Source organism: Bombus fervidus, chromosome 3 (genome assembly GCF_041682495.2).
Source record: "Bombus fervidus isolate BK054 chromosome 3, iyBomFerv1, whole genome shotgun sequence".
Classification (NCBI taxonomy): Eukaryota; Metazoa; Arthropoda; class Insecta; order Hymenoptera; family Apidae; genus Bombus; species Bombus fervidus.
In genome coordinates this window covers 5,298,019-5,325,402 of record NC_091519.1, presented here as the reverse complement: position 1 = coordinate 5,325,402, position 27,384 = coordinate 5,298,019, and the positions used below count along the sequence as shown (strand labels likewise).

Sequence of the window (27,384 nt, the reverse complement as noted above, 5' to 3'; positions counted from 1 at the left end):
TTTCATTTTAAATACATCAAAATGAATTGGTGTTTTGTAATAAACGATGTATAAATCAGAAGCTTAACTGATAGAGCTATGTACAGGGTGTTCATCGTAATGGTTGCCACGATTTTTCTAGTATTTCCAGTCATCTGATAAGAAAATGTTTCGAACGAAAATTAGTCAGCACTTATTGTCAACTGGTAACAAATTGCAAAAATAGAAATAGTCGTAAATTTGTTGATTCAACACAAGATCAAAATTTGCCTGAGTCTGGATCTTTAATAATACTATTCGCTTCTTTATTTAATATCGAAGATGACATCGAGAGGAATTCAACGATTTTATGAACAATTGCTTTTCTCTAGTAACGTTGTGAAAAGATCGATCTAAAGTGTAACAAATTTCCTCATTAACAAGTAAGTCATGGTAGTGTCCAATAATGCTTTTTATCGAATCAATTAAAAATGCTTTTCAATCAACAGTTCAGTTTCTTCGTCTTCTAATAACAAAAAGGTCGTTCTACAGTCGCGTCGTCAAATATGCGCACGTCCATATAAGCATTATCAACAAATGCTCTTTTTGGAAACGACAAACTTTCGCTAGTGTGTGCGCAGCTTTATTGAATGCAAACGGTATAAACATATTTGTCAAAGATTGCCACTCTTGCCATGGTACATGTTTATACTGTTGTAATAAGTGTATTTTAAACTTGTCAGTTTAGTAAAAGCGATGTTTATTTGTTATAGTTGATATATTATTATTGAACTGTGTATGCAGAATGTATGCACGGAAAATAGCGGATTTGTACAGACAACGATATTCGGATTATCTCAATTACAGAATACTAATATATATGTATTTTGTACTAATATATGTATTTTTGACTGATTCTCTTGAGAAATTATTGAGGAAACACAGCCGTGTTGAATTCGCTCCGTACAGTCATCAACATTAGATAAAAGATATCATATGGTGTCACGTAAAGAAGTAAAAGTTTGTTTGATTTGAACTATCAGAGTTTATACGTACATGGTGAGTCAATAAGCAGAACTATATAAAATAACTCGTTACCTATTGGTTTCATCGAAGAATGCTTTAAATGAATTATGTTGGAAGGGACAACTGACGTTGTTTTTGTTCTTCATACGCTAAAGTTAACAAATTAAAGTTAAAATATCTGTCAAACTAATGGTTTTTCGGTATAAATAAGTTAATACTTTTTTGTAGAGAATGTCCAGCAGGATCGATTAATGTCGCAGAAAATATACGGTATCATTTAAAAAATTCAAGGTCATCTTGACATGTCAGAAAATATAAGATATTAAAAAATAAAACTGTATCCATTCGATGACTCCCTTCAAATGTAACATAATTCATTTAAGACGTTTTTCGATCAAACAAACAGAGAACGAGTTATTTTAGATAGTATTTTTTATTGACCCACTTTGTATGTATTTAATCTGTTCATAAGTAATACATGGTCATCACTGTATTTACAAAATTACTATTAGTATCTTATGGATTAATTCTTTTCATCCGCAGTATGTTCTAAAAAGCTTAGGCAAGATTTTGGATATAAATTTGATGCGTCATAGGAAAGGAGAAAAGGGAATAACGTTCGTATAAAGATATAGTCGTAAAAAGTAAATTGGCAGCTTTGAAAAATCAGATTTTATATTGCAAAACCAAATTATTAATATTAAATATTAGATAAATGGAAAATCTTGATACAATCAAATTAAAGGTGTATTGTTAAATATATAAGCAAGAAAAAATTTGAAAATATTCTTACAGCTTTTAAGAAAATAGATATTTATTTTGAATATAATTCGAAAGGTATCTAAGTTAATGATATGATTAATCTACATAAAATAAAAAGGATACGTATGTCTATGCATTCTACAATGAAATTCTAATATTTTTTACTACAAATAACGGCTTAGTCTTTTTCAGATAGAATTAATAAGATTATTAGCGATATTGTTGCCTATTTGTAATACCTCTTAAAATTTAGTTTTATTATTTCTTGAACTCCTTTTTAAATAATCCCATAAATGTCCCATGGGTTTGAGATCCAGACATTGGAGTCGCAGGATAAATTTTCTAATTAAATGCTTCTGTACAAATTGTTTTATAGAATCTTGATATATCCTTGATTTGTCAAAGTACTAACTTTAATGAAATATACAAGTAGTTCCATGCCATTGTGGATCCACCACAATGCTTAATAATAAGCACAATTAAATTCGATTTGAATGCTTCATGACAGTTTTTTTTAGACATATGTACGTCTATATCCATGCATATTCCATATTAATATTATAAAAACATAAGGTCCTTTCTGTTTTTTCGAAGTAATTTCAGAAACTATTCAACCGATTTGAATATCGTAATAATATTCACCGTTGAAAAATACATTTCCTTCAGATGGACATAGGCTATATTTTATTACTTAATAACTGCTATAAATTGTGTCCAAAACTGGCTAGCAGTTGATTTTAATTTATGCAAATATATATATTATGAACTTTTGTTTCTTAATATCATTTTGATTGTACCTTTAACAGTAAATTAATAATGTTTAATGTTATTTAATATTTTACAATTTAACAATTTATGTTAACAATGTTTTTCAATGATTAACGATTCAACAATTTCACAACATTATGTATACAATGTATTCTCTTCTTTTTCATAAACAAGTTATATTCAAACTTTCGTTTTCCTGATAACGATATTTACCGTTTCCTATCGAATTGAAAATCGAATGCTGACAAATTATTAATAATATCATGATAAAGTAAACAGAACCTTTTAATTATTTACATTTTATTATGAGACAAATAACATAATTTACACCAAAAAGTACGAGTACTTGAATACTGTTATGGAGTACTTAGTGATTGAAAATTAGATTAGGACCCTTGAAAACTCAAACAAAGTACATATACATACATATATGCATCATAAGTATGTACAACATGCAACTTCAGTAAACGCGACTGTACACATCGCGATAGACTTGTGATGAAACAATGAATTACACATCACGACGGTATGTCGTTGTATCGACGAAGAATAATAGCAACACTCGGTACTGTCCAGGTTTTCTTTATTGTTTACCCGCTAAGAGAATAGTTGATCGTACTATCTTCGCGATTTTACGAATAGTCTTATATTTTAAATGAAACACTGACTGGTATGAGAATCAGATGTAGGGGAAAACAAATATTTGCCTTATTAATGCTAAATTGAAAAGCATTGATTGCATACAAATTACATACGTATGAAGACATAGCGGAATTAATCAAGATGTATTTATTTTTCAAGATAATGCGTCAATATGTACTATTAAAATGAAGAATTGTTTCTCACGAATAATTCCTTTTCAAGAGTTCTAAAACGATTCTAGTTCTTTAAAAAACAATATAAATGAGTAGCTTATTTTTATCCTATTCAAAAAGCGAAGGTATCTGTTATGCAGATTCGCAGAGAATTTTTGTATTAGATTGTAATATAAATTTGTTTCGTTCTTTTATTGTTTTTTTAAACAGTTAGTCATAGTTTTAATCAATTATACATTTTCCATGTTGATTTTCCATGTCTTCTGCCATTTTTCTGACAGCAAAAATATTCGTTTCTTATAAAATTCGTTGATCTTCTCCGCAAAATATGTGTCCAAAAAATTTTTGCACATATTTTAAATCTATTAACTTCATACTATACTATTAAGAACATCGTGCAACGAACGGAATAAATGAACATCGAAGGGTATAAGAACCTGAATATGTGATGGATGCACCAAAATATCTCAGGCGAATTCTAGTAATTTTTGGTTGGTATCCAATGAAACATCGCGTTGCCGTGTAAGAACACAACGCCCTGCCTATTGGTCAACTCTTCTTTTCTCGTCGATTGCCTTCTTTAATTTCGTTAATTGCGAACAATATTTGGTCGAATTTACCGTTTCATTAGATGGCAACAACTCGCAGTAGATGACACCTTTCCAGTTCCACTATATGCGTATTACTTTTTTCAGATGAATTCCAGCCTTCGCTATCGTTCGTGGTGTCTCGTTGGATTTCGATCATGGTCTTTGCCGGCTACCATTATTATAAACAATCCATTTTTTGTTGCCAGTGAGGAGTCTTTTAAAGAATTATTCCCTTTAATGCGTTTCAGTAGTAAATCGCAAACAGATCTGATCGATTAAATTTCTATCGCTCAATTCATACGGCATCAAGTATCGAGCTTCCTAGTCAGCCCAAGGTCACGTATATGTCTTGAAACAGTCATCAGATATGTTTAATGCCTGACCAACCATTCGTGTTGTTAGCTGGCGGTTGCCATCGATTAAGACCTTGATTTTATCAGAATACGTGGTGATAAGACGTCCAGGACAAGATCTATATATCAGATAAAAATTTTCGTCTTTAAATTTTCGATACCACTTTTTGCAGATTAAGTTGTTTATGATATATCATCTTCGTATATTGCATATATTGTCATCTCCGCATATGATAATTGATTGTGTGAAGTTGCCAATGAGTCGAATAAACTGTTACGCTACCAACTGTCAAAAATGTAATATGTTGCATTGCTTTTGAGAAACGTTAAAAATCTATGGATATCATATTATTTTAAATAGTTTAAATTACAGGAGATAAATTTTTCAGATGCTTCCAGTAACTGTATGTACTAAGAATGTATAGAGAAAAAACGGAAGCATTGAACAATAAAAGTTTGGCTATATGCAAAACTTTTTTTTATTAGTCTGAGTATTTTCTCAATGCACCGCGTATTTTCAGAATCTTATTAGTTAGTTTCAATCTATTTTTAAAACTTAGACTAAGGACGTGTAAGTTCCGAGTTTCATCGTTAATTATGATAATTCCATCGTCAAATATGTTTAATAATACACGAGAACGTTGGTGAGTAACATCGATTTTGTAAATACAGTTAATATAAGCAGCTGAATTTCATTCATATTGTCAAATTATGCAGAGCATTACGTATTAGCTTTTTCTGGGCTTTTGTATAGTTCACACATGGTTTTATTGCTTGGATTTAACAACTAATTTAATACTATGCTCGTTACTTTGTTATATTTTCGTAACGAGATATACTAAGATAAACTGATACCCGAAAGTATCAGGACATTTGTTTGATCGTAATAAGTATCTGGAAAAACCAGGTTCATCCGGAGAATAATACCCGTTTTGAAATAACCACAATAGAAGTGCATTTTGAAAAGCTTTCTTCATATGTAACTTGAGTACATATGCTTGGATATTTATTTTTCAGTACAATCACTTTGACTTTTTATAATATTTGAACATTTAACGTAACATAAAACGAGTTTACACTTCCGTCGCGAGTTCACATAACCTGCATTTCACACATTCTTTTAAATCACCGTTTCATGCTAGGTATTATCGACCCAAAAGTTCTTTCAATTTTGCAAAATGCAGCTCGTCTAATGCGTCGATCATTTGTAATGAAATCGTAGACAGGTTTCATGAGATTCTCTGTAATGAGAGACGGATGTCCAGAACGTTTACGATCACATTACAGTGTTTCTACCCGTATCGGATTCCCGTATCCATCGTCTTATCAATGACCTTAATTCATCCATAACATTATTATCAAGAACTACTATAATTCAATAGTGAATTCCTAACGGATGATGAACGTTTGTAACATCCAAGAAACGTAAAAGTGTGACAGAACAGTGCACTTCATCATCGGCAAAATCTTTAATTCGCATCGCTATTTTAAATAATAACAATATTAGTCATTTAAATACGAATATACGTGATATATCTCAACGTATGAATGAAATTAGGTGACTTTTTATAAGCACATTCTATCGTTTTATATAGCTTCTATATATGTTTTATATGTAAACAGGTATTATTTTCTGGACGATCCGTGACGCTCCTAGTTACGAAACCATTAATGAATTTTGCTATAGAATACTTTTTGTTTTAAAATATAATATATATTTATAGATTGTTTTATACAGTATACGTTTTAATACGATGTAATTAACATCAAACGAGTTTTCCTAAAGTGAAGTGGATTACAATTATATGAAAAGCTGCGTTCGAAGAAGTTGTACAAGTAATTCCCTGTTGTTCCATATCATAACGTCGAAAGTAAGACAAAAGAAAAACTAGCCAGGAGCTAAGGGACATTCCGCAATTTTGTTCTTCATTTTTAGAGTTTTGAACTTAAAATTGCCTTATCTGACGGGAGGGGGCACAAAGTATCTTAAATTCGGATGAGATATAATTTCTTCGAACAAGGCTCTTCATATAATTGCGATCGAACTTCACTTCAGCGAAGCTGAAGTTTGATCGTTCAATTATATTTTAAGCCTCGTTCTCAGGATTATACATATAGACGTTTAGAGGTGGCAATTTTATGGAGTAGAAAATCTCTTTTATTTATCTATTCCTCTTCATAACGCTTTATTATCGTAAAACTTTGAACAGCAATGAGTTATAATTAACAGTATAAACTATAGAAATAAAGTATAACACTGTACAAAAACATAAGGTTATGTTAGTTAAATAACAATGTAAAAATTTACATATCTTAATGTTTAATTAAAGGCTTAATCTAGTATCGTCTTGGTATAATCTTCCGCATTTATTGTCTGACGATTATAAAATTTCATCCAGTTCTTCTTCTAATAACCTTCAGGTTAACTTCCTTGAATGCTGTAGATGTTGGTGTTGCACCTTTTTGGATAAGCCGATAAAATGTTCGTTTTGATGCAACTGTCCTCCAGAACTGATTTCATCCACTAACTAAACCTTGTGATTGATTTATGATGCTTTTTAAATGATATGAATAATTACTAGCTCTTATTTCTGATCTTCTTAATTACTTATATGCCACCTATACCATACCTCCATATTGCGGAGGCTACGCATGACTTGGATTTGTTTCTGAATTCTAAAAGAATTAGCCGTGGTTAAAATGCTTCGGATCTGACGTCTTGAGAGTACCAGGGATTCCAATTTCCAGGGCTTTTGCAGATTTGTGTATATTATTGATTTTAATGTTTGCAAGAGTTTGACGTCCGTGAGAGTGTAAGCTTTTTGGTCAAAATTTTTTAGGCACAACTCTTTTAATGGATAAATAGTCTTTTCTAAATAGTCCAATATTATGGATGTCTTAAGTATACGCATACTTTGGTCAAGCGGTCTTTAATTTGAAAACTACTTTCAGAGAACGGGCAATCACTTTATCCTCTTCGAGTTTGTGGCTTGAAATAAGGGAAATTATTGATCTGTGAGAATTAAATATGTCATAAGACGCGATAAAATTTCCCGTTAGAAAATCTAGGACGCTATCGCGTTTAGGGTTCAAAAAGTCTATATATATTGTTACTTCCTGCGAAAACCTGCCATTGACGAAGAGACGACTCATACTACGTTAGAGTTGCGTCTGCTAGTGACGCTACCATAATATCTGTTGTTGTTCGATCCCATTCTTCGTAAATACTTGGCAGATAATCTTCCTGCTATTTGTTTCCAACAAACAAACTTAGCATGCTTTGTCATGAGATGCATCCTCGATCTGCATGGTGCCAGAAGGAGATTAGGATAAAGTTGGAGATTCCTGGTTCTTCCTTGAGGAGGGAATTGAAAACCGAATACCAGGGTTGATTCGGTCAGTTTGGGGCGATCAGAATCCCTAACGCCTGTCTTCTTTTATCTTTACTAAGACCTTTAATATCAAGATTTAGTGTAGGTAATATAACGGACCGAAGGCGAATCGATGTTTTTTAGAACTCGCTGCTTGACGACAACTATGCGTTTATCGCTACATTGTATATCTCGCCGTTCATGTAAGACAATCTGTCTGCGACACTGTAGTACCAAGGGAGACGGTTAGGAACACGGCCTATAGTAAGTCTCGGGGCGTAACATCTACATTTCCGGTTTTTTCTCAGATAACCAGGAGCAAAAACGATTACATTTACTGTTTCTCTCGTAGCGAATAAATTTATTTCCGCGTTGCTAAATTTCTCAATAACTTTATTCAAAGCCGAATTAGCTAATTCCCACTCGCCATCCTCATTCCCTATTCGATATAGAGCATTGCCTTTTGTGTTCTCCTTCGATGCAATGTATGATGCAAATAAAATTATTTTCCTCCTTTCGGTCAACTACCATATCCTTTTTGCTAAATTATGGTACTTGACGAGTTTGATTCCGCTCATGCTGTTAATATTGGATATGGTGATAGTACTGAATTTTACAATCTTCTAGATCCGCAGCTAATTTTTTTAAAGTTCTCGTCAACAATTTTAGATAATTTATGTATTCTTTCTTTAAACTATTCCAGAAGCCATAAGCTGTTTTATCTTCCCTTACTGTATCTCAACTAGATGTAGACGCATCGGTATATATTGTTACGTTAAAAATTCCTGGGTTAATCTGCTTAGCTGAGTTTGTTAGTTTACTTTCTCATTGTTGCAATTATAATTATTAAGAATTAAAGCGAAAGATGTTTCCCTCTTCGAAACCTTCGCGGTAAGCGTATTCGATAGCTGAGCAAGCTGCTATTAGTTTTTTGTAATTCTAGTTTCTTTGTAATTCTATATTAAATTTAAGTAGCTTAATCATTATAAATAAACGGGATTTCTTCTCGCTCGTTAATTCTACTGAGTAGTTGACAGAATCAATTATGAAGCCTAGATATTTACATCTAGTTGATGGAGTGAAGCAACCTTTTTGTTTACTTACGAAGAAACCAAGTCTCTTGAGTAGGGTTGTTGTTTCATGTAAATTTGCGTTATATTTTTCTATGCTGTGCTCTGCATAAAAAATTTTCTAAGTAAGCCTTTGATTGAGGACATTTTGTTTCTAAGACAATTCACAATTGGTTTTAATAATTTCGCAAAAACAAACGAGCTTGGGCTTACGCTAAAAAAGAGGTACGAATTCGTACAACGTCTCTAGAAACCGAAATTTTAAATGTTTAAGACTTTTCTTGTGTATGGGGACTGAATAATGAGGAATAAATGATCTTCTAAATCTATCGAAGCTATGAAATTTCGTTATCGTGCGTAAGTCCTGTAATTAGAAATGCTCTGTCGATATAAATTTATTAATTTTCTGCGATTAAGAATAAATTTATAGGATCCATCTGATTCTAGATTCACTAGAAAATATGGAAACAAATATCGTCCTTCCTCTGAATTGCAAGGAATAAATACGGATCCCATCCTTCGCTAGTAACAATTTAATAGCCTTTTGACAATTGCTAATTTTTATTATTTTGATTTCAAATTCACTTTTGGAGAATATTCTTAAACTACCTTGGGATAAATATTATTCCATATCCCCGAACACAATCGATGACAAATTTGTCTCAAGTTATTTTTTGCCATTTCGACAAAAAATATTGTAATCTAGCAGCAATATATACGTTTATTTGATTTTGCTTCTGGATTTGAGTCCTCGATGACTCTGTCCTTTTGGGTAGTAAAGTTATCTGAGTTTGAATGATATCCGAGAGCGGCTCTGGCTTTGGTTATTCGATGACGCCACTCGACTTTCGTAATTTAAATTTTGCTTAACATTTGGATAAACAGTCGGTTTTGTTGCTGTCTGATTCTTTATATTTTCGGACAATTTTTTTATCGTCTTAGCTTCTTTTATTCTATCTGATAGATTGTCTCTGAATAAAAATTTTCCTACCTTAGCATCATTCAGAACAGATTTTATCTGCTTGTTAACCTTGAGGGTATAAAGGTCTTTCTAGATTTACTCTCATTATGGTAAATCTGCATTACCAACTTAGCGGGATTACTTAATCTTTGAAAGAGAATTAGTTTATTTATATCGTCTATACCATTCATTGACATTAAAAGGACTGAACCTATCGTTATGAGGGCTGATCCCGCTAATTGTTGATTATCTAACATTGTTAATTATCTGTATCAGACATAAACAACTCCCTTTTAGTTGCTGAATCCGAAAGCATTTAGTTCCGCATTTAACTTTGGAGTATGAAGCTTTGTTGATCTGAAATATTTTGTCAATAAGTCATCTTTAATTGGAGATTCCATTAACCTTTCAGTAATTCCATCTTAATTTTGATGACGGGTGAAGATCAATCTTCAAAGCTTTAGATTCCTGTGGGTCCTCGGCCAGCATCTCCAAGATTTTTTCATCCACCATTTCGGTCTGTCCCTTGGTTAGAATATTCTCTTTTTGTGTTATAACAGTAAAGATAAATATCAGTGTCGCTACTTTTAACAATATCGATATCATTAGTTTGCCTGTTTTGTCTCTCGTACAAGCTCAATCTGCATTAAATTCCAACTTGTTTTGTCACTCATGCAAATTCATTGAATAAGGTCAATCTGTCTTGCCTCAAGCGCTAACTGATTAGCTAGCTTGCGTCAAAGCATAACAGGAAATCCATTTTCTTACCTTTGACGAGGTTCATCGCTTAAAACAGGCGGATTAGTCGTGGATGCAACGTTTTCTTGTTCGTCATATGACGTTGGCGACTGTGTATCTGTTTTGTTTTGTACATTTTCCAATTTTTTCTGCGTATTTAACAATTTCTTGCATAAGTTGTCTATTAATTTCCCTCTGCGTCTTTTTGACATTATTTGGTCACGACTCGTCATTCAGAAAAGAGAAAGAAAAGGAATACACCGCCAAACACACGCAACACCTAGAGCAAAGCGAAAGGACGTGACGAGCAAAATGGTAGAATGCCTCCCAGGAACCTAGCTGGTTTTTCTTTCGTCCTACTCTCGATATGTTGACACCTACAGAACAAGGGGGGAACTACATGTACGATCTTAAGACCAAGGCTTAAAATATAATGGTATTATAATGATATAATTGTATTAAATAATATTTATACATTTTTGCATCTATAAGTTAGTACACTAATATTATACAAGTATCATACCTCTATAATTTTATTTATGATTCATATAAATATAAATTAGTTATTGATTCGAATTAGATCTAATCGCTTAATGCTTAAATCGATTTATAATAAATTACGAGAGCCAAAGGGTGATTCCTTTTAAGACGTGGAAGATTAGCAAATAGCGCAGGTAAAAGAAAGGATTAGGCTTAAGGAAAAACAATCTCTGTATTCAGAAATTGCTTTTGCACGGCGTCAAATCTACAGGAATTGTTGAAAAATTCATATGCATATAATTTGCAAATATGCAAATATGTTGATTTTCTGCATTCTGAAAGTTTGATGTGACCCTGACATTTGGCTCTGACGGTTTATTGTAAATAGTTCATGTAGCATTTTCTCGAAAATGCTTTTCTTTACCATCTACAGTATTAATACAAGCTTGGGGTGCGGGTAACATGAGATTTTTAAACGAAATATGATTTATTAATTCGTTAGTAAGGCTAGTTAGTTTTAATGTTAACATATTTTAATGGCGAAAGATAGCAAGACGGTTAAATTGTTATGGCTGAATTTGATGTAAAATCGGAGGGTAACTAGGTTTGGAAAAGTTGTAAATAAAAAATAAACGCGAACAAACCTTATATAAAATCAGGGGTTTACAACAAATATATATTAGATAAATTTATAATCCTAAAAAGGATCGATATAACTTAGGAATACAGTATCATGTGGGAATATTCAACTGTAATTATAAGGATACGGAATAAATTGATCTGCAAAGCAACTGACTTATCGTCAGTAAATATTAAATTGCATACTATAAATTCGATCTTTGATTACACATACATTTATTAACTTAGATACTCGATGTTAATACAGTGACGATGCTGAGAAAATTTCCGAATAGAAATTCGACAAAGGTCACAGATACGATTAATTAAAGATTGGAAAGAGAAGGTAAAACCCGATCTCTAGATACGTAAAGATTGTATTCGACATTGGATACAACTGTCTTTTAACGAACGTGATGCATGATACTAAGAGCAGTCACGTAGTTTTGTTCTTAAAGGTAAATATTGGAAAGTTTGTGCATGTACATAGTTGGGTAAATGTAGAAGATCTCTAACAACAAAATTCAAATTATATGTTCTTGTCTTGTCGGTGCCAAACATTTTTTCAAGCGACAAGCAAAAATCGAAAACAGTTTTCATACCTTACAAAATATATAGACTCGAGATTGATTTTTATTGAACTTTAAATGTGTTATAGCTTCTTGATCTAATAGGTGAATTAGAAAAGCTGTTTTCGATGATAGAAATATTATTTTAACGCTTAGCTACATGATTTAAATCTTTTGGATCCAATAGCATTAAAATTTTAGTCTAGGTTTTTTTTTTGTTTGAAATAATCCTCTACATTCCATTTTAAAAAGTATAAAAAAAGTCTACATTGTTGAAGTCATTATCCTGTAATTTACTTGATTGGACACAGTGGTCCTACTCCCATCATATGGCACATTATATCATTAACAATAGTTTTGTACAATCCTATAACTATATTAGAACAAAAATACGTTGTAGGGTTGCAGTATTAAACGGGAATTGCTTGCATATTGGATCATTCAATAAGTAAAAGAATAACTGGTAATTATTTTAATATGTTTATTTAATGAGTTTCATAATTTTTTAACATAATTTCTGCATGTTACCCAGTATCCCTGTAAATGGATATTCTATGTTATTAATTATATATTTTCAATGATATATTATATGGCCATTCATGGTGAACGTCAAATCGAATAAACTTAACATAATGATTCTAATAATAACGTTATAATATGTCCGAAATATCTTGTAAATTAACCCTGAGGTGCAAGTGATGGGATATGATTATTTTTTGTCAAAGCAGAGTTCTTTATCGGCAGGGTGGGTGAACATTAAAATAAGAACGACAGGACTCGTAATGCTCGATGTAGAGAACCGATGTGGTCTATGCATATGTATACGTATATCATACGTATACTTAGGTATATATATTGGCTGACAGCTTGCTCCGTCGTTATCATTAACTCGTAGGCAGTCATTATTTGTTAAAATTAAGATTGTCCAAGGAATAAACGATTTAAACAATCACTTTATGCGATCGTAGCCCTTAAATTGGTTTACGATTTCTACAGCCGACTAGAGCGATTAGTGAGGTCCGAGGCCCAGAGCCTTCATATTTTCCCTGGTCATTCGAGGCACTGACCTTCTGCATCTAATTACTACAGATAGGACAATTGCTTTAGCTGCAATAAAGTAATAAAATTAATCCTCATTCAATGAATTCTACGTTATCTGTATATTTTATTATTTTTTCCTTGTAGCATTATTCAAGTTATTTCTGTCTTCATAGCATACGCTAACGTCCACTATAAACCGTAAAGCGGTCTGTAATGATCCCATCAGACTTACGCAGCCTACTTCCTACAGTCATCACCTAAACTCTGGGCCTAGACTCCACATCTTCTGCATCTGAAGTGAATACTGCTCCTGATTCTTCTTAGAACCACTCTTGTCCCATGTATATTCGTTGGGAATTGTATTGCGTCTAGGTATTCGGGCTGCCTCAACAAACCGGAGTCGTAAAACCAGGCATTGCATATTCTATCCCCGAAAAATTCTTGAATCCCCTGTCCTTGGAAGGCGAGCCGTCTCTGTTTCTCTTTGTCCTGCAAACTGGAGGATCACTGTAGGTCCAGAAATACTGCATATTTCTTAACAGTACTATTCCACTCTGACAGTGCTTCTTACACTGCATCATACTGCACTTCTCATTTATAGATATTTATGTGTTTTATATTTATAGATATTATATTTATATATTTATAGATGTTTATGTTATGGATTCGGATTTATGTTTACTACCAATTTATGGATATGTTTGGGTAGGATGTAGGATGTTTTAGTTTTAATCTCCGCATATTTTTGACCACACCTATACTTTCTTTCACCAAGGTCCCGTGTGAGTCCCCCCAAGGCTCCATCGCAATATTCAGATAACTTAAAAACCGTAGTTGGGTCGATGTACTGAATTGGACATCGATCTATGCTTAACTCTGGGTTACGTATGTCTTGTTAGTACATGTTATTTGGAAGGTACTTTTTTGCTGTTATGTTCATTCCCAATATCAAATAAAATTATTTCGTTTGCTCGCTTCTCTTTGATTTGTAGCGATCAGGACCAGATCATCCACAAACACCAAAACCGTGACATTCTCATTTCTTAAGTTGATGTTCTCCGTCTCTCTTAATGGTAAGGCCTCTTAATGGCCAAGTCTAAGATGAGATTGAAAGAGAGTAGGAATAGCGGGCCACCGTGTTTGTTACTTCTATTTCAGCAGGTTCACTGTCAGAGACTTCCCTTTTTTACATAGTATATTTGTTTTGCAGCCGCCCTATTGCTTTTGTATATATTCCCCAATCTCATTAGGGATGCATGCTCTTCCTTACTAGGCTTTCGTCTATCACATTGTGATAGGAGGCCGTGTCAAACGCATTGTCGAAGAAATGTCGATTATTTTCGTAATTTCACTTCTCTTTTATTTTATCGTGGCCGGGGCATTGCTTAATAGAGCAATATTGCTCTCATGACCATCCTCCGTGAAGCCTTTCTGTTTCTTATGTAATGTCAAGTGGCTTCTCAGCTTCTTGTCAATCATTACTGAGTATAACCCATCCAAAACACTTCGTATAAATAATATTAATTTAACAAATTTTTATGTTAACGAATATTTCACAAAAATATAGAAATCATAGAAATTTTCATTATTTATTTTAGTAATATAATTCTTGTCAATGAAAATAATTTGCGCAACGTATAGCAATGTATTTAATTAATTGATAAATATCTTCTTTCTATTATGTATATATCTTCTTTCAGACTCAAACTTGATTTCAAATATTTTAAGTAAAGTAATTTCAATACCTATATTTAAGTAATCTTTTAAGAGTTAGTAAAACTTTACAAGCACTCATTATAATAAAAACCTTTTTTTGAATTTCATTATTTCATCATGCAATTTATTAATGTTTAAAAAATCGTATCAAAAATTATTTTTCCAAGAAAAGTTGCTATTTTTATATTTTGCAAAGAAAGAAAACATGTAAATTCCAACGGCATAAATATTACAAAATTTAAATAACGAATAAATAAATATTGTTATGTAAGTATAAGGAAATAAAAAACAAAATTAAAAATACTTGAAAAGGAAATGAAAAGGTATTAAAAAAACAGACATTTGTGTGTAGTATTACACAATTAAAGAGTTGAGATACTGACAGAGTCTAATGTTACTGACAATGCGATTCCTGTATAGCTTTTCTTCTTTTGAAATCTTTTATTTTGAAGCAAACAACACACAATATTGCAGCATTAGTTTTTTTTTCCATGGAACATAATATGGGAAGTGACGTTCCGCAGCATGCAGTTGGTTTCTCGCTGATTATTATCTACTTAATGACAAAATATCTTGCCCATATTTTTCTAATATCTGTCGAAATTTCTTTGTTATAGTAGAAAATGTGCATCATAATGGACAGTTATGGTTTATCATTATGTAAATGAATTAAACTACGTAATACTCATACATTATTTAATTTCATCGTATCTAATATCATATTGAGATGAAAAACGTACACTAAACAAACTAAAAACTATGGAAATATAAGAAAAAAGTAGATTCGAAATGAAAACAAAAAGCTTGTTGAAAACAACAATCTTATTATTTTTCAGGTATATCACGTTAAACAGGTACCGAGATATTTGGCCAGGATATTCGTTTTTTCTTTTTTATTTTTTCTGTAAAATCGAAAACATACATATGTATACTATTGAGTCAGTGTTTTGTTTTTTTATATATTTATTTCTCATTCGCTATTCTACTGGATTTTCCAGAAATGTATTCGAGCTTGGTTACCTGACTGATTACATTTTTTTTCTTTTTTCAGAAATATTTTTGTTAATAGAACCGTTCTTTTTTCCCCTTTTAAATTAGATCAATACTTCAAAATGCACTGCGTATGATCGAATAAAATGAGATAAAATAAATTAATACTTTGCGAAATATAATTAATTTTTTTAATCCTCATACAACGAACTGAAAATAACAAAGCGGGAAGCCAATGTCCATTTGATCCACACCAGAATTTTCATTACACGTTGCGTGTACTTTGAAAATATGTAGTAAAAAATACCAATAAAATCATTTTCCGTACTTTCTACTATCAAGTTTATTACGGTTGCAATCAGGAAAATTCAACTATACAGGACAGGGTACAGCTGTTTAGTATTGCGATATGAAACAATATATAAAAAACTGAGATTGACTATTTTCCGATATTTCTTTCACAGGAGTATTTTCGTATCATATGATCGATAGCATTGCTCCCATCTTTGTCTTTATTATAATGCAGATCTATGACAGTTCTTTCATTTGGATCCGAAATAGAATCGATAGTATCACGTGTCTCTGTTGCTTTGATAAAAAAAGGAGAACCTGTGAAATTATGCTAAATAGTTTTATGATCTACCAACTCTTTTAAATTCTTTTATTTCATTTAGAACGTATCTAGGGTTGTTCTTATGATTCCAACAAATGTACGCTTGTGATTGCTCTATAAATCTTGTGCTATCTCTGTAGATGCGTAATACCTATCAGTTGTGACGTTTCGGCTCGATTCATCAATAGACCAAATAAGCCATTTGATAATCGCTAACGGCGTATATACGCAGGGTGTTTCTGTTTATTTCGGATTGCATGCTTCTTCTGCGAACGCTGTAAGCTCAAGAACGTTCAACGAGCGAGAAAATAAAGATTAGCTTCTTTGAAAGAGGGCTATCGATATCGATTTGGATTAGATAAATCATGATTGAAGATAATGTCGCCAACATGATTTAAGGGGAGCGAAGATCTATCATATATAGAGATTTGTATCTTTGGAACGCATAATTTCCCGAAGTTAAGGTTTTATATTTTAGATCTGTTATCGCGTTCAATGGTCAACTATCGGAGCTATTCAGAGCAATACCCACAATCAAAAAAAGAATATAATAAATCTAACTTATCGTTAGTCCTAATTAAATTATGACACACATACACGCGATCTAATTTAACTTAATTAGATTTACGATGTTTTACTTTAAACTGTATTCAAAATTTAGAGTAATTACTTTAAACGTGACTTGAACACTAATATAAAATAATAATATGAAAAAATTAAATAAAAATGTAAGGAAAAAAGTTGAGCACTACTGGCCGAGCACACATCCCATACATAACGCTGAACGCTCGATGATCTGTTCCTTTTTATTGCTTACAATTGGTAGCAGTTGAACTACCTTCTTTCGCAGACGTCGTTCCACAGTGGTAAACAATTCGATGATTTCACAGTCAAAACAAAGGTCACTTATTGTTATGAGTTATACGTTATGACTATGTGCGTTCCAGGGACAATCTATCGTTTACGATTTACAGAAAGTACACTAGTTTATGTTTATATGGACGTAAGGTCCTATCGTTCGCATTTGGCCACGCAAATGTAGGATAATTTTTGTGTTATTAGATAGAGAGAAATTGAACTTTTGATTGATGCGAGCGAGAGAAAAAATTAATACCCTTAATTAATTAATTTTCCTAATATTATACCTAATAATTTTTAGTAAAACTCTAACACACAACTCTAAACACAAACTCTATTGGCATATTGAATATTGCGAAGACGTTGAAATGGCGCTGAATTATGTGGTATTTTCGTAATACGAAAGTATTAAGTATTAAGTATTTATGTGTGCGTATAATACCTATAAAAATTCGAACAAATTTCTTGAAATTTTTATAATGTAATATTTCAAAACTATTAAAAGACAAAGATTTACAATCGGTTTGCTATTGTCAACTATAACTCAATCGTACAGATTGGGGTAAGGTCGCTAAAAACTCTACATATGTACAATGCGTATATTTATAATGGGATAGTTATATAATAAATATATAACTATATATATCCGCTCCCATTATAAATAAATATAGATGATAATATTTTCGATATCTAGAAATCGGCCGATTTGAGTCGATAGATTGCCAGCTAATTTAAAGTCTCATAGGAAAGTCTAAAAAACATACTTTTATTTGATGTTTAACTGTCAGCTGATCAGTTTGCAATCGGTTGGTGATCTTATCCAATGTACAACTTGGTAACATTAGGTCGTCCGGAAAGTTCTTTTCGCGTTCGCCGCTCGGGGCCTTATCTCGTTCTGCTTAAGTAAACAAGCCACCAGATCGCTCTATTCTCAATCGTGTGGTCACTAGTTATCTTCTGGTAAGACAAGAGAACAATTTTCGACGTTAATAGAAAGTGTACCGAGTGTTCTTTGCGTGGTGAAAGATGGAACACCAAAAGGTGCATTTTCGTCGCGTTATGTTTCACTGCTTTAAGAAAGACACTATACCTAAAAACACTGCAAAGAAGATTTGTGGCGTTTATGGTGATTGGTCTATAACTGTTCAAACAGTTTAGAGCCGGAAAGTTTAATCTGAAAGATGAAGATCGCAGCGGACGTCCATTCACCACTGATACTGACCTTATCAAGGCCTACCTCGATGAAAACCCAAGGTCTAGTGTTCGTGAGATAGCAGACGCTTTAAACATTCTGCGAACAACGATTCACGGGCATTGAACAAAGCTTGGGTATGTTAATCGTTACGAAGTGTGAGTCTGCCACTTCAGGACATTTTGTGATAATGGCTTCCTTATGTTTTTCGAGTTGATTGCAATATTTTTCACTGTTGATCGTTTGACCTTCCGGAAATAATTCGTAGTAGAGGATACCCTTCCATTCCCACCAAATTGAAAGCAGCACCTTCTTCGGATGAAGTCCTGGTCTTGCTACCGTTGGAGGACACTTATCTCGACTCGACCAAGATCGTTTGCGTGCAGTGTTGTCGTAGAGAATCCAACTTTCATCCCCAGTAATAATAACTTTTTTAAAAATGGCTCTCTTTTGTTGCGTTGAACTAGCAAATCGCATATCGGGATTCGATTCAGGAGATTGCTTTCCGTCAGTTGATGGGGGACCCACACTTCGTAGCGATTAACGTACCCGAGCTTTGTTAAATGCTCGTGAATCGTTGTTCGCGGAATGTTTAAAGCATCTGCTATCTCACGAACACTAGATCTTGGGTTTTTATCGAGATAGGCCTTGATAAGATCAGTATCAGTAGTGGATAGACTGCCTTTTTTAAAGCAGTGAAACATAACGCGTCGAAAATCCATCTTTTGGTCTTCCATCTTTCACCATGCAAGAAACACTCGATACACTTTCCATAATAGTTGAGATATTCTAAACAAGTGTATTCCAATCTGTACGTTATATATCCTTATGTCTAAAAGACCGTTTGAAACAATGTATTGTACAGAAAATTATAAAAACAATTAGATACGAATGCAATGTCTGGTGATTAGAAACGGATCGTTCCACCTTACGATTATATTATTCATCTAATCTAAAAAGAAGCTTAGCAAATTACATATTAATGCATTTTATAGCATCGATTTAATGCTATATATGTAAATGTATCTATGTATGTATTTATATGTACGTATATAAGTTAGAAAATATGCTGAAATATGTCGACGAAATATCCATTAAATAATATAGAATATACGTAAAGCGTGGTAAGTACGCAATGAACGAAGCTGCTGAAGTTAGATTCGCGTGCACAGCAATAACGGATGAAGTTCGGTTGTTCTTCGTCAACACCAGCATCCCCATTATCCATTACCTTGTTTTGTTTCCTCGATGCATCGACCTTTTGTTATTTCATGTTTGTCACGATATGATGAACAAGATATATCTACATACGTATAATCGTACATGTCAAAAAGGCTAGAGAAAAGGTTCCTATAATTCTCAACGAATGGATTTTCGGAAATCCACTTCAGGAATTATTTACAGTAAATAAGTGACTCCTATTTCTCCTAACCGATGAAGAGAAACAACAACAAGAACAACAACGACACAGTTCTAATTGATTTTTCTATTGTATTTATTCTCTATTAAATATAACAAGACTCCTACAATGTCCGGCGCGTTTCAGATAACCTTTTATATAATTACCGAATAATATCGATAATGAAGAATGTTAATATAATAGAAACGCCTAAAGGCGTAAAATATACATCGCGTAATATCTTTGTTACTTCTAATTGGTCGAACGGAGTACACATGTATACCATTAGAATTGTCGTGAATACGCCATAGGAGTACATAATAGCATGGAAAAGAAATAACATCGAACGATGTGATAAAGACATTCGTGTATCGTCGAAACCTTTCGCAGTGCCGTGTTGTTGCGATCTTTGTACAATTCTTTCTTACACAACATTGATGCTTTTAGTATGAATTATTCGCAACTATCGTGTTTCACTTACATTAGCTATCGTCGCAAGAATGAAACGTAAATTAAGCGAATTAAACGACTAACGCTGTAAAATAATTCCGAAATATCAGAAACTTGTATGTTTTCAAACTAACTATCACACATGTTATCATGATTTGTGCGTATGCATATGTGCGTATGCACATGCACACCTGCACACCTTGTATGTGTATAAAAGAGTACCGATTATTATGCATCTCGTAACACCTAAGTTTTATCGCTGAACGTTTTTTGTATTACTACAAATATTATGCGTTTCACTTGTCTTATTAAAATATGAACGTGAATTGTACGTAAAATGTACGTGAAATGTACGTAATTTCTAGCCTCTTTCACTATTTTTGTTATTCGTCATTAAACAAGTTCGTTTATGATCATTTAACGCATGCATTATATTTCACTTAACGACATTTACTTTGTTTAGATAAAAATTATAATGCGTTTTCTCGATATACCTACATACATACGTTGAGTTCGTAGATTGACGAAAACGATGCGATTAATATACCTATTAAAGAGCATTGCAAACTGAAATTACAAATATAGGATGTACGTTCTAAACTAAACGATCTTGAATCTCAGCGAAACGTCGAATACACGTATAAAGAAAATATTAATCGTCCCGCGCAAATGAAATTTTCGAGTTCATACAATGTGTAAAAGATATTTCATTGTCATTTCTTTCGTTCAGGAAACAATTGCAATGTACGTCGAAACTTTTCAATGATATTACGTTTTTATTTAGGAGAAATAATAACGTCACGGGTTCATTCATAAACTTCCTGTCCTGTATATAACGTATGTATGTACCTATACATTAATAGTAAAGCTGCAAAATCGATTAAAAGTCATCAATTTTTAAAAGAAACAACAGTTACTCGATAGATGCGTATTTCATGAAAATAAATATGAAAAAAAAAAAAAAGAAAAGGCAGGAGATTGAACGATAAACATTCGAACGTCAATAAATACATTTGCTTAAAAAATCAGTGAATAAAAAAGCTCGACAATATACCAATATACCGTCAAATAAAAACGGAAACGAGGAAAGATGAAATAAGGAGGAGGAGGTGAAAGGTAAGAAACAAGAACGCGATAAGTCGAAATGTCTCAGCTACGTTTCAACCTATTTTCATTGTTTACTGTTGCATAAGCTTTTATATAAAAATGAACAACGGATCGGAGTGGCTTTTCGGTGCGCCGAATTCAACGATCATTATGATTTAAGTGTCAGGTGGAAAAGAGAGGTGCGTTCGTTATACTTATGTATGTGAATATGAATTCATTTGCAATTCTTTTACGGGCCAACATTCTCTCCACTAATCTCCCCTCGATGAACGTTTACGTATAATAGAAGAGAAATGCATGATGATCTGTAACTACATACTACAGTTCCATAACGAGATTCATCGATAATACCACTGTACAAGCCAATCGAATTATTTATAAATTTTATAAGAAATGTGTAATTGGAAATTTACGTTTCCGTTGTCATTTTTTATTTAGATTCAAATATTATCACGTAATACGCATAGAACGTACAATATTTATTTAAGAAAAAGGAAAATAGTTAAAATTATTCAAGGAAACGCGAAATCAGTTTTTTATTTTATTTAATTCTGCTACGTCTTTTGGATCAGTGTCGACGTAATCGTATTACTTCGGTGTTAAACAATTTCTTGACTTTGGAAATGATACGAAAGAGATGTCAATACGCGTGATTTCTTGTCCCAATTTTATCTCAGAATACATATATATATGTGTGTGTATGTGTGTGTGTATATATATATGTGTATATATATATATATACACATTTACAAGCCTTCCTGTTTCTTGAAATGACAGCCAAATTGGAACGTAGATGAAAATCGGGGCGATCATGAGCAGGGTTAAATCAATAAGTAGAAGAATAGTTGTATGCACTCAGCGAAGAAATGTTCATTTCTAGAAGAAAATTATATGTAAAAGAAACTCAAGGAAAACTTTATAGATTCTTTTTACTGGGAACGTAAATTTCAAAAGCAAAGTCGCTTCAGCGGCTGCATCGAATTAACGCTGTAATATTATTTGTAATTAAACGAATGTGCTTGGAAGAGAATAGTACAATAGTTAATCGAATGGTAATTTTTTAAGTTTGTGAATAGCTGTATAAAGAATTTACTTATATCTACGATGCACTTTACATAAGATATGTGGACAATTTCTGCATGACGAAACAAATGTATGAGTGTTATCTTTTCTTTCGTTTACGTGAAATACACATGTTTATGTTTATCAGAACGCGATCCTATTTGTTTCGATAAGTAAGTAGGAACGAAGAAATTGAAACTGAATTTTCAAAGAAACAATAAAAGCTTAACTAATAGGGTATATATATACATAATATCTTGTCAATTTTGTTTAAAAATTTCTGATACGAATGATAATATAGAAATTTACGAAAGTTGTAATGACAGTGTATTTTTTTAACGTTGCTGACCATCAAATATACAATTAGTATACGAACGAACTTCTGTCTAACTTTATACTTAAACATTTTTTTCTAATAAGCGAAAAATTTCATTCTCTTAATTTAACATTTGACAATAAAACTTTTAAAGATATGTCTTATTATCGAACACAAAGCAGTCGTTCCTACTTTTATCTCTTAATATAAAAACGCACGTACGCGTGCTCAAACCAGAAAGATAAGATTTGAAGCACAAAATCGAGAAATTACGAGCTTCTCAATTACTACATTTTTCTTTTTTATTTTGACCTTTATAATGATAACTATTTAAAAAGTAAAGATAAGGGAGTAAGACGCGATGGATATCTGTCTGTACGAAACGAAGAACCTTCGTATCCTAACTAAATGACAATTCAACTGGTCGGAACATTGTGAACACTTCCTAAGAAAACTTCCAAATATTCGACTATTATTATAGTTTATTGTATGTATTAGCGCGAAGAACTGAAGAGGAATTCGGCCTGCTGATCGCTCCGTCCGTATCGCACTTTGTAATTATGTATTGTAAATATTCAACGACGAATATGTTAGCAAATACACGCGCATTGTGTGATTGTAAATATCAGACGTGAAGAAGATGTTTGTTAAATATAGAATACGTTACGTTTTTCAAAATGTCTATCGTTTTTACCCCTTTCAAACTTTTCATACTGTGTACCTTTGATAACGTACTTTCCACATCATCCAACCCCTTCATCTTCATTTCCTTTGTGAAGTCTCGAAGCTGATAAAAGTGGCAGAGCATCGTTCAAGGTAAGTTCCAATTTTATTATTACGCGAACCAAATTTTGTGTATTCTCAACTGAATTGGAGAAGTTTTCTGGACGCCAGGGTTATGCATATAAAAGATAAATTGCAAGATACGACAAATATAATATAGATTTGTGGCGTAAATCACGTTAAAAATCTCAAAAAATGTAGCTTTCCATTATTGATTAAAAGGTTCAAATAGGATGGAGTAACAATTAATAATTATCAATGTGAATATAGGTAACACACATGTATGCAATAGCGTGCAAAGGTATATGTTTAATAATAATGACAAAATGCTATAATAATAGACAAAACATATATATAATAATAGACAAGATGCTTACTAAATAGACAATAATAAGATCCAATTGCAGTTTGTACTAAATACTTTTTGAAAATATGTTGACACAAGACAAATCAGGCACTAAAGATTTGGAAAGATAGAAAAGTATAGAGTTAATACGAGATTAAATATATCAAATATTTTTTGCCACAGTTTATATTAACGTCTTAAGTATATCTTAATCTAATTCTAAGTGTATAGCGTGCTTATTGCCCAAGCAAGAATTTATTGTTTGTACAGCGTTAAATTATGTTCAATTATATTATATATTAAATAATTACAAATTATTCCACAAATGCTCGATTACTTCAAATCGGGATTCTATGCTAGTCTTGATAGTAATTCAACGGATACTACATTCATTAAAAAGTTTCAGGTCTATTTTTAGTCATTGACGTTCACTATTCATCTTTCTTCAACGGATTATAATAAATAAACTTCACTATAGAATATATGTATTTTATAATTATTCTAATCGTGAAATGAGTCTCTTCGTCTAATTTCGTTTACGAAAATCAAATATATTCATCTTTTATCCCGCGAAATATCAAATTTCATAAAAAAAATCAATTTATGCTTTTCCTCCAGGTACTCATGAATTATTAATAATGTTATACAAATTGACGATAGTTGGAAGTAATCGAAAAAGATCCCTTCCATCGATAACAATTATCGGAAATCAGAAAGCAAAATTCACTGGTCAACGATAATTATCGGTAACTGTAAGGATTACGTCACTCGTAACAGTTATTCGTAAATAATATAAAAAAAAATTAATATTTTTGAATCACCTAACCTTTCGAAAAATTTCGTTAAGATTTGCCGATCACTGCCTTGCACTTAAATAAAAAAGTTAACTTTTCGTCGATAATCCTTCTCACAAAGATGCTAGAAATGTATCGTTTTTGCTTTGCGTGGAATACGGCGAAATTTCTAAAAAGTTTCGAGAGTGAAGTTGTCGGAAAGTGGCAGGAATTTTTGTCCGAAATTCGACTGAATATGAGAATAAGCTTCGTCTTCGTTGAGACAACATCGAGCTAACTTTCGTCACCTCTTGTTGCTGCATGTTCCAAAACATTTCCAACAAACAGCAAACTTGTAGAAATATTTTGTCCACGCTGTTGACTTTTCCAAGAAACACGGAGCAACAATAAAAAGTTGCTCGATGTTGTTTCAGTGGAGACGAGGCTTCAGGGACCGGCAATTGTTGAAAACTGTTCATGGAAATTTGGGATTTTGCAAGAGAAGAATATGGTGAGTAACGAGGTGGAACTCGAAAGTCCGGCGACAAGCGATTTTTTGAATACGACGATTTTTCGAAACAATTTTCAGAGCAAATTTCTCCGGAACCGATGGGAACTTTCTTTCAAGATTTACGATTTTCTATTATAATTAGGATAATAAATACGACGAGTAAGGCGATGGCTCGAAGAAATCTTCGGACAGGTAGTTGCTTGAATACGAGAATCTTTAAAAATACTTTTAAGAGCGAGTTGCTCGGGAAAAGGCAGGAATTTCTGACCGAAAATTCAGGTTTTGCGTTAGGAGGACACGAGAACGATAGAGAATATTCGGAGTTATTATTAGAGATACATATCATCCAATTCATTTTTATGTGGATGATAGTATATAAAGTTTAATTAAAGAATACCTAAATCAATATTCGGAGATAATTGATAAAGTATTTTTCGAAAGGAAGCGGGAGTTTTTGTTAGAGACGGAATGTAAGGAGATCCGAACAACGAACGCTAAACGAGACTACCTGAGAAGGGACAAATCCCAGTTGCCGCGTGTGATTAAGTCCTTCTCATAGAGCCAGAGAATCTGAATCAAGGAAAAAAAAAAAGATGGAGCAAGGGAGGAAGATGCGGGGTTGGGTTCCACGAGAGAAGGAAGCATTGTGCAGATTCTTCGAGACAAAAGCGCGGGGCACGGTGCGCGCAGGGATCTTCCGGTGTGGGCTTGGCCCGGGGTGTAGAGGGCAAAAGGGAAAGATGGGCATTCATCGTAAAGCAACCCGCTTCAGGACGGACAAGTAAGCGAATTCACCTGAATGTAGGAAACTACCTGAATACCGCGCGCCAGTCCCGTGTTTGTTTCCTCCGTACTCTGACCTTTTCTTCTTTTTTAAAACTACCTACGCATCAATACGAATTTCAACTCTACTTGGCAGTACATTTTCTGTTTCATTCATGGCATTCATGGAGGGTTTGAATTTGTCTTAATTAAGTTGAAGTTTGCTTGCACGTATTGTACTACTTCGAAACTTTACTTGGAAGTATGTACTTTTTTCGAATTATTTATAGAAGCTTCGGATCTTATAGTCAATGAATGCGCGAACCTGCTTGCGACATACTCGAGCTCGTCGATAATCCTAACGTAACCAAATTCGTCCAACGCTTTCGTCATTTCCTCTTTTCGTTCTCGATGATAGGAATATGTAATCGAAACTGTCTCAGCCATATAAATCAAATCTTCGTAACAGATACTCTTCGTTACTTTTCGTTAGACCGTATTTGTTGTTTGTTAGAACGTTTAATCACGGTTTCTTATGTCCTACCACTAATGCAGCTCTTCGTTTTAGTTTCGATCATTTAACGTTGTTACGCGTATTAGCAGTAGAAATTTGTCTCGAAATTTCTACCTTTGAAGAGGTAAACGAAGATGTAATAGAAACCCAATTTGAAAGGATTTGGAAGATTCTTGCTATACGATGAAAATTGCATGCTGTGGTATTGCAAATATGTACATACGTACTACATTAAAAAGAGAATTGGGGGAGCTTCTTGTATTTAACGAAGTTGAAGGAACGAAGAGGGAACAACTCGCACGATGTAATAGAAACCGTTTCCATGTGGCACAAAGTAGGTACGTGAATGTGGAGAATGTAATAACAGTGATGTAACACGATGGTTTCAATGCAATCGAAATACTGCAATTTTAATAGCATACTATACACATCTATCGCATATTGTTACCAACATTTTAAATCCTCATGCTGGAAAAAAAGAAAATTACAATGAATGTGACGGCGAAGAAATATCTTCTCACTTCGAAAACATATAAAACCGATAAATAATCTAAGTCGTACATCGTATGTAATCCCTTGCAACTATTCTCGTGTTATCCTTTTTGAAACGTAGAACAACAAATATGAAAAAATGCGAACGTTGTACTATTCGAAAATCTCTTCGTTTTAACGGTCATGACTCTTTATTACATAATTTATATACCACACATTCTATCATATCTATTATACGAATAATTTGTAATACATAATTCCTGCTTGATATATACTCATAAATCGACATTTTATTCGCTGGCTGACGTTTCGAACAAGTCTATGAATTCAAACCCTTCTTACGTTAATAAATATTTGTTTTATTGTAAGGTAAAAATGCA

The 27,384-nt window shown here is 32.9% G+C and overlaps 1 protein-coding gene across 1 annotated transcript in view; it reads right to left on the bottom strand.

Annotated features, from left to right (window-relative positions):
* Nop5 (nop5 ribonucleoprotein) overlaps positions 1–26,702 on the bottom strand; it is a 91,238-nt gene extending 64,536 nt beyond the window's left edge. The window contains exon 1 of the mRNA XM_074112224.1: positions 26,695–26,702. The gene's annotated coding sequence lies outside the window, so the exon portion shown is untranslated. The remainder of the gene's footprint in view (positions 1–26,694) is intronic.
* Positions 26,703–27,384: the final 682 nt, after the last annotated feature.